The following is an 8,851-nucleotide window of genomic DNA, read 5'->3' on the forward strand; positions in this document are numbered from 1 at the left end:
TATCGAACATTGTCTGCAACAACAATGTCACCCTCCACCCCACTTTAAAGTAAAGCTTTTGCGGAACCTGCAGGTTTTTGGGGCTTGAGAAGATAGCTCGCTACATTGCCATCATTGATGTGCCATGATGCTGAGGTCACGTACCAGTTAAATCCGTTTTCTTTTCCACATGATGATGGTGTTCAATGTTTCATTCGTACTTCACTTCTTGCACACGTACCAGAAACCACTGCCGCTGGTACTTGCAATACATTCCCTGTTGTTACTATGCTTAGTTCAATACAGTTCCTTTCCGCAACTGTCGAATCTAAAGAGTACAGCAAGGCATCGCACGCCACAGGTAAGCTCTCCCATTGAAGATGTTGTACTCTAGCCATGTGATTTATATTTTAAAATTTCGAAAAAATATGTTATTTTTAATGATTTGTTATACTAGATTCCGTACTTTTTTTAAATTTTTTCTCAAAACTTAAAGCAAAGATATATGTCTTAGTAGTGAATGTCAGTTTTCGTAACAAATTTCATATTCATACTTTCTGGTTCAGGATCCTGCTTACACGATTATATGTCTTTAAAAAGTATGTTGTGAATGAAGTCAACGATAGTTAACGAAATTTGTATTTTTTTAAATTTTTTTTGTGGTCAGGGCGGCCTGAGGCATGTGCAAACGGTGCAATCACACAGGGCCCCGTGCTTCTAGGGGCCCCACGCAAAATATCAGAAGGTGATCTGAAATCTGTCACCTGTAATTTTGTTATTACAGGTAAATTGAAAAAATAAAGTAAGCTGGTTTTGAAACTACTTTTAACGTAATGTAATTAAGTTTTATAGCCATTATGATACGGATGTGGCCCCTTGAGTATGTCTCAGGAAATTATGCCTGCATTGAATTCAAGAGAACTAGCAGCTATGATAATGATGTGCTGTAGTAATATCTGTTGTCAACACATGACTATTGTACATACATAAATTAAGAGGTACTTGATTCGTTGTTCATCAGTGCCTTCGCACGCCCATTCTACTCATTGTTGTGGCTAACAAACAACCATTACATTCTTGCATCACCAGGTGTTACCAACGGAATGATTTGTTCATTATCGTTAGGTACTTTCCTAGCTCACGCCGTTTCAAGTGTTGTTTGTGGCCTCTGGGTGAAGATACAGTGTTTTTGCAACATGAACGGTTTTTGAACTCACAAAAAGCCAATTTCGAAAAATTTCTTCGACCAAAAATTCAGTCAGTGTGACTAAAGTGCACGTAAAGGATGATGACATTAACAGTAGCCTCTCATCATGTGGAGCTTTAGGTACAACTAAACATGAAGCAATGGAATGCGGACCTCCTGCTATGCCATTTTCAGGTAGGCCTAGTAGTAACAATTGTGAAGTAATCCCAATTTCAGACTCAGGCACTTTTCCTAAAATGTTAACATCCTCCATGATTAATAAAATTGTACAGAAATGCCCTACCAAAATTGTAAATGTTGAGTATCCCTTTAATGAGAGCAGAAGAAAATTTTCAACTCATTTTTATGTAAGAACTTTACCAAATGGAGAAAAAAGTATCGTAAATGGCTTGTGTATTCCAAATCTACTGACAAAGTTTTTTTGTTGTAAAGTTTTGGATGTCCTTCAAACAAGATGTCAAGTGATGGACTCTGTGATTGGGTTCCTTTAGCAAACCGGCTTCAAGTGCATGAACAGTCATTTAACCACATAAACTGTGCAAAAAATCGTTGGAATGTGGTATATGTTTGAAACAAAAAAGTGGCATTGAGCAAACTGACCTTGAGCTACCGAAAAAAGAGAAGGGGCATTGGTGTCAGGTTCTAGAAAGAATATGGCCTTAAGGGGAACTAGTGATAAACTCTATCAAGAAAATCATGCTAATTTTTTGGTTTGATCAAACTGATAGCAGAATTTGATCCTGTTTCGCTGGAACATTTAGGGCAGCTAAAAACTCAAGCAATTCATGACCATTATCTTGAAATACATGGAAGAACCCTGGAGATACTAAAAGGTTTCAGATAGATTATATAATGGTAAGACAGAGATTTAGGAACCAGGTTTTAAATTGTAAGACATTTCCAGGGGCAGATGTGGACTCTGACGACAATCTATTGGTTATGACCTGCAGATTAAAACTGAAGAAACTGCAAAAAGGCGGGAATTTAAGGAGATGGGACCTGGATAAACTGACTAAACCAGAGGTTATACAGAGTTTCAGGGAGAGCATAACGGAACAATTGACAGGAATGGGGGAAAGAAATACAGTAGAAGAAGAATGGGTAGCTTTGAGGGATGAAGTAGTGAAGGCAGCAGAGGATCAAGTAGGTAAAAAGACAAGGGCTAGTAGAAATCCTTGGGTAACAGAAGAGATATTGAATTTAATTGATGAAAGGAGAAAATATAAAAATGCAGTAAACGAAGCAGGCAAAAAGGAATACGAACGCCTCAAAAATGAGATTGACAGGAAGTGCAAAATGGCTAAGCAGGGATGACTAGAGGACAACTGTAAGGATGTAGAGGCTTATCTCGGGGTAAGATAGATACTGCCTACAGGAAAATTAAAGAGACCTTTGGAGAAAAGAGAACCACTTGTACGAATATCAAGAGCTCAGATGGAAACCCAGTTCTAAGCAAGGAAGCGAAGGCAGAAAGGTGGAAGGAGTATATAGAGGGTTTATACAATGGCGATGTACTTGAGGACAATATTATGGAAATGGAAGAGGATGTAGATGAAGACGAAATGGGAGATATGATACTGCGTGAAGAGTTTGACAGAGCACTGAAAGATCTGAGTCGAAACAAGGCCCCGGGAGTAGACAACATTCCATTAGAACTACTGACGCATTAGGAGAGCCAGTCCAGACGAAACTCTACCATCTGGTGAGCAAGATGTATGAGACAGGCGAAATACCCTCAGACTTCAAGAAGAATATAATAATTCCAATCCCAAAGAAAGCAGGTGTTGACAGATGTGAAAATTACTGAACAATCAGTTTAATAAGCCACAGCTGCAAAATACTAACACGAATTCTTTACAGACGAATGGAATAACTAGTAGAAGCCAACCTCGGGGAAGATCAATTTGGATTCCGTAGAAATGTTGGAACACGTGAGGCAATACTGACCCTATGACTTATCTTAGAAGCTAGATTAAGGAAAGGCAGACCTACGATTCTAGCATTTGTAGACTTAGAGAAAGCGTTTGACAGTGTTGACTGAGATATGCTCTTTCAAATTCTGAAGGTGAAGGGGTAAAACACAGGGAGCGAAAGGCTATTTACAATTTGTACAGAGACCAGATGGCAGTTATAAGAGTGGAGGGGTATGAAAGGGAAGCAGTGGTTGGGAAGGGAGTTAGACAGGGTTGTAGCCTATCTCCAATGTTATTCAATGTTTATGTTGAGCAAGCAGTGAAGGAAACAAAAGAAAAATTCGGAGTAGGTATTAAAATCCATGGAGAAGTAATAGAAACTTCGAGGTTTGCCAATGACATTGTAATTCTGTCAGAGACAGCAAAGGACTTGGAAGAGCAGTTGAACGGAATGGATAGTGTCTTGAAAGGAGGGTATAAGATGAACATCAACAAAAGTAAAACGAGTATAATGGAATGTAGTCGAATTAAGTGGGGTGATGCTGAGGTAATTAGATTAGGAAATGAGACACTTTAAGTAGTAAAGAAGTTTTGCTATTTGGGGAGGAAAATCACTGATGATGGTCGAAGTCGAGAGGATATAAAATATAGACTGGCAATGGCAAGGAAAGCGTTTTTGAAGATGAGAAATTTGTTAACATCGAATATAGATTTAAATGTCAGGAAGTCGTTTCTGAAAGTATTTGTATGGAGTGTAGCCATGTAAGGAAGTGAAACATGGACGATAAATAGTTTAGACAAGAAGAAAATAGAAGCTTTCGAAATGTGGTGCTACAGAATACTGCTGAAGATTAAATGGGTAGATCACACAACTAATGAGGAGGTATTGAATAGGGTTGGGAAGAAGAGGTTTGTGGCACAACTTGACTAGTAGAAGGGATCGGTTGGTAGGACATGTTCTGAGGCATCAAGGGATCACCAATTCAGTATTGGAGGGCAGCGTGGAAGGTAAAAATCGTAGAGGGAGACCAAGAGATGAATACACTAAGCAGATTCAAAAGGATGTAGGTTGCAGTAGGTACTGGGAGATGAAGAAGCTTGCACAGGATAGAGTAGCATGGAGAGCTGCATCAAACCAGTCTCAGGACTGAAGACCACAACAACAACATCTTAAAAAAAGACATTAAAATGAACTCATATACTTGCTTGGCAACAAATTAAAAAAACAGAAGTGTTAATTTTGTAAAAGAAAGTAAATATTTTTCTGTCATACTTGATTGTAGTCCTGATACAAGCCACAATGAACGAATGACATAGATTGCTAGGTTTGTAGATACATCAAAAGACGCAGTGACTGTAGAAGAACACGTCCTCGACTTTCTGAACGTCACTTCAACAACAAGAGAAAGTTTGACTGTAATCCTTTTGTCGAAACTAGATCAACTAGGACTCGTTATTCATGATTGCAGAGACTAAAGATATGAAACGTTTTTTTAAGTGGTGTTCAAGTCAGAATCCTAAAGCGCAATCCAAGAGCATTTTAATTCCCATGTGCGAGCCACAGTCTTAATCTTGTGTTATCAGATGCGGTAAAATCTACAGAAAAAGCACTCAATTTTTTTGTGTAATTCAGAGAAGATACATTGTTTTCAGCAGATCCACTCAGAGATGGGAAATCTTATTGAAGAGGGTTTCAACTTCAACGGTTTTCAGATACTCGATGGGAAAGTAGCGTGTAGAGTGTCAAAGCTATAAGTAAAATACAAAAGAAGTCAGAAAATCCTTTCTTGAGGTGAGTATAGCACTGTTGAATCGAAAACAAAGAGCGAAGCACTCTCGCTTGCTGTGAACGAGTTAGAAAGCTTCGAGTTTATCCTAGGCGTTGTCGTATGGTTTGATATTCTCTTTGCTATTAACGCAGCAAGTAAGGCACGTCAAGCAGAAAACGTGGACGTGAAAGTATCAACTAAATCCCTCGAAAGTCTAGTGAAGTTTATTGAGAATTTCCGTGAAGAAAGTTTTGTTAATGCGCAGATAACAGCGAAAGAGGTAGCTGAAAGTTTACAGAATGAGGCAGATCGGGTAGCTCACTTGGTAGAACATTTGCCCACGGAAGGCAAAGATCCAGACTTCGAGTCTCAATCGGGCATCCAGTTTTAATCTTCCAGGAAGTCATTATGTACGAACTTGGTATATTTGTTCCCAACTATGATGCTTGCTAAGCATGCCATCTACACTTGCACTTTTGGAGTGCACTCTCATAAACTGTCTAAACGATTTCTCCACAGAAGTCACCATCTTAATTCTTTCATCAACACCTGTTTATATTTTTTATTGCATTCTACTATAGGTCGCTAATTCACGAAAATTCTACCTTTTAACTTCAGACATACTCATACCAGAAAGATAACATGCGTTCCTCCTGCTTAATAAGGATATATGCAATATACATTCATGAAAAGAAATGCAGCACCAAAATATAATTAATGTAGAGTAGTAATTCGTATTTCGTGAATATATTTGTGCAGGTAACATATGCAAGTGATTAGCTTTTCAAGATTACAGGTTGACGCAAGTGCGATACAACGCATTTCAGATGTGAAATGCTGGTACATTAATAACCAGTGTGCCCGTCATAGCTGAATGTAAGCGTGCAAACGTGCATACATTGCGTTGTACAGATGCCGGATGTCGATATGTGGGATGGCATCCCATGCCTGTTGCACTTGGTCAGTCAAAACAGGGACGGTTAATGCAGTTTGTGGATGACACTGACGTTGTCATCCGATAATGTCGCATGTTTGCTCGACTGGCGACAGATCTGGTGATAGAGCATGCCAAGTCAACATGTCGACACTTTGCAGGTTGCAACAGTGGTGTGTGAGCGACCGTTATCCTGTTGGAAGACACCCCCTAGACTGCTGTCGATGAATGACAGTACAACAGGTCAATCACCAGACTGACGTACAAATTTGCAGTCATTGTGTGTTGGATAGCCATGAGAGTGCTTCTGCTGTCGTAAGATATCGCACCAGGGACGATAACAGTGTAGGTGCTGTGTGTCTAGCAGTCAGAAAGATAGGGTGCAAGCTCTGAACTGGGCTCCTTCTAACCAACGCACGAACATTACTGGCACCGAGGCAGAAGCAGATTCCATCAGAAAACATAGAAGGTCTCCACTATGTCCTCCAATGAGCTGTCGCTTGACACCACTGAAGTCGTAAATGGGGAAGGTATGGGGTGAGTGGAATGCACGCTACAGGGCGTCTAGCTCGGGGCTGCCCTTGAAGTAACCGTTTTGTAACAATTCGTTACATTACATTAATGCCAGCTGCTGCCCAAACTGCTGCTGCAGATGCAGTACGATGCACCACAGCCATACGCCATTCACTATGGTCGTCCATCTCGGTAGTGTCATGTGGCCGCCCGTACGTTATCGTGACCAATGCTACATGCAACCACGAACAATGGCTACATTCCTGCCAAATCTTTCTGCAATATCGCAGAAGGTATACACAGCTTCTCTTAGCCCTATGACACCACTTCTATCAAATTCAATGAGGTGTTGATAATAGTGTATTTGTCGCCTTCAAGGTATCATTGACTAATATCAACCCACCAAGTCCAATTTCAAAAGTAACTAATGCCCAGGACGGTTACAACACGTATTGAAAGCAAACATGATGAGTATGCTCATAGTGGCGCTACTAGAGACCGCCTTTCAAATGTAGGAACATGTCTACCAATTTTCGCCTATGTGTCTCAACTTCTGCTCGGTGTTGTGACTTTTTTTCTGTCACTGTACATTTGCTTTATTGAAATAAAACTATTGTGTAACTATTTGAATTGCATAATCTGGAGCTACCACCTACTGATTCCCTTTTCTACATTCAGGTGTACATTTTTTTATTAATAACTTATAATAATATACTTGGAAGAAGCCTGGAGATACTGGAAGGTTTCAGATAGATTATATAATGGTAAGACAGAGATTGAGAAACCAGATTTTGAATTGTAAGACGTTTTCAGGGGCAGATGTGGACTATGACCACAATCTATTGGTTATGAACTGCAGATTAAAACTAAAGAAACTGCAAAAAGGTGGGAATTTAAGGAGATGGGACCTGGATAAACTGACCGACCCAGAGGTTCAGAGACAGCAAAGGACATGGAGTAGCAGCTGAACGAAATGGACAGTGTCTTGAAAGGAGGATATGAGATAAACATCAACAAAAGCAAAACGTGGATAATGGAATGCAGTGGAATTAAATCGGGTGATGTTGAGGGAATTAGATTAGGAAATGAGACGCTTAAAGTAGTAAATGAATTTTGCTATTTAGGAAGCAAAATAACTGATGGTGGTCGCAGTAGAGAGGTTATAAAATGTAGACTGGCAATGGCAAGGAAAGCGCTTCTGAAGAGAGAAATTTATTGACATCGAGTATAGATTTAAGTGTCAGGTAATCGTTTCTGGAAATATTTGTATGCAGTGTGGCATGTATGGGAGTGAAACGTGGACGATAAATAGTTTAGACAAGAAGAGAATAGAAGCTTTCGAAATGTGGTGCTACAGAATACTGCTGAAGATTAGATGGGTAGATCACATAACTAATGAGGAGGTATTGAATAGAATTGGAGAGAAGAGAAATTTGTGGCACAACTTGACTAGGAGAAGGGATCGCTTGGATCGCTTGGTAGGACATATTCTGAGGCATCAAGGGATCACGAATTTAGTATTGGAGGGCAGCGTGGAGGGTAAAAATCGTAGAGGGAGACCACGAGATGAATACACTAAGCAGATTCAGAAGCATGTAGGTTGCAGTAGGTACTCGGAGATGAAGGAGCTTGCACAGGATAGAGTAGCATGGAGAGCTGCATCAAACCAGTCTCTGGGCTGAAGGCCACAAAAACAACAATAATAATATTTGTTAGCTTCACAACGTCTGGTTATAAATAAATCCATTACCACCTAGGTTGCTTATTAGTGTGGGTATCATCAAAAATACGAAACCGAATTCCTATGGAGAACGATATCAACTCTACCCAGTTTCTGTCACATTGACACTTGTTGACGGTAGAAAAATTAATAACAACTGAATAATTAGGTAGATTAGCTGTTGCTCATGGCTAGATTACACAGTACTTCGATGGGCTGTCAGCGCACGCAAGCAGACTGCGTTACTTTACTAGTAATAGCACTGAGCCGTGGTAAAATTTGCTGTTTTGAAGACCGCGCCGCAGCGCGTAGTGTGAAGCAGTCGCCCTCCGTTTCTGGCTGTGGAGCCGCTGTGGCAATCGCAGCTTTGGTGTCTCCCTCTGGTGGGAAAGCGGGAAAGGTTGCCTGTTCTCGTGCATTTAAGTGGCGCTATGAGCTCGCCAGGAGGTCAGTCTGTCAGTCTGGGCGAGTCTGGTCAGTTGGTCAGCCAAGTTAGTCTGGGTCTGTCTCTCGTCAGCATTGGTGAGGCGGTTAGTGTCTGTCTGTCTGTCTGTCGTCCGGAGTGCTAGTATGTGTTAGGCCGCCAGTCTGCTCGGGTTTGCTCAGGCAATGGGCATTGGCGGTTGGATCGATCGGTTGGTCGGTTGCGCACTGGAACACGAGATCACTTGTCCGCCTGGAGCGTCGGCGCATGTGAGGTCGCCACGTGAGTCCACTGGCCGCGCCGTGTAGCGAGGGGTAGTGACTTCGCGGCCGACACGAGAGCAACAGGAGGCAACCAGCGACATCGGTCTGGCCGGGGCCAGCTGCGACGCC

The sequence above is a fragment of the Schistocerca piceifrons genome, chromosome 9 (genome assembly GCF_021461385.2).
Source record: "Schistocerca piceifrons isolate TAMUIC-IGC-003096 chromosome 9, iqSchPice1.1, whole genome shotgun sequence".
Taxonomy (NCBI): Eukaryota; Metazoa; Arthropoda; class Insecta; order Orthoptera; family Acrididae; genus Schistocerca; species Schistocerca piceifrons.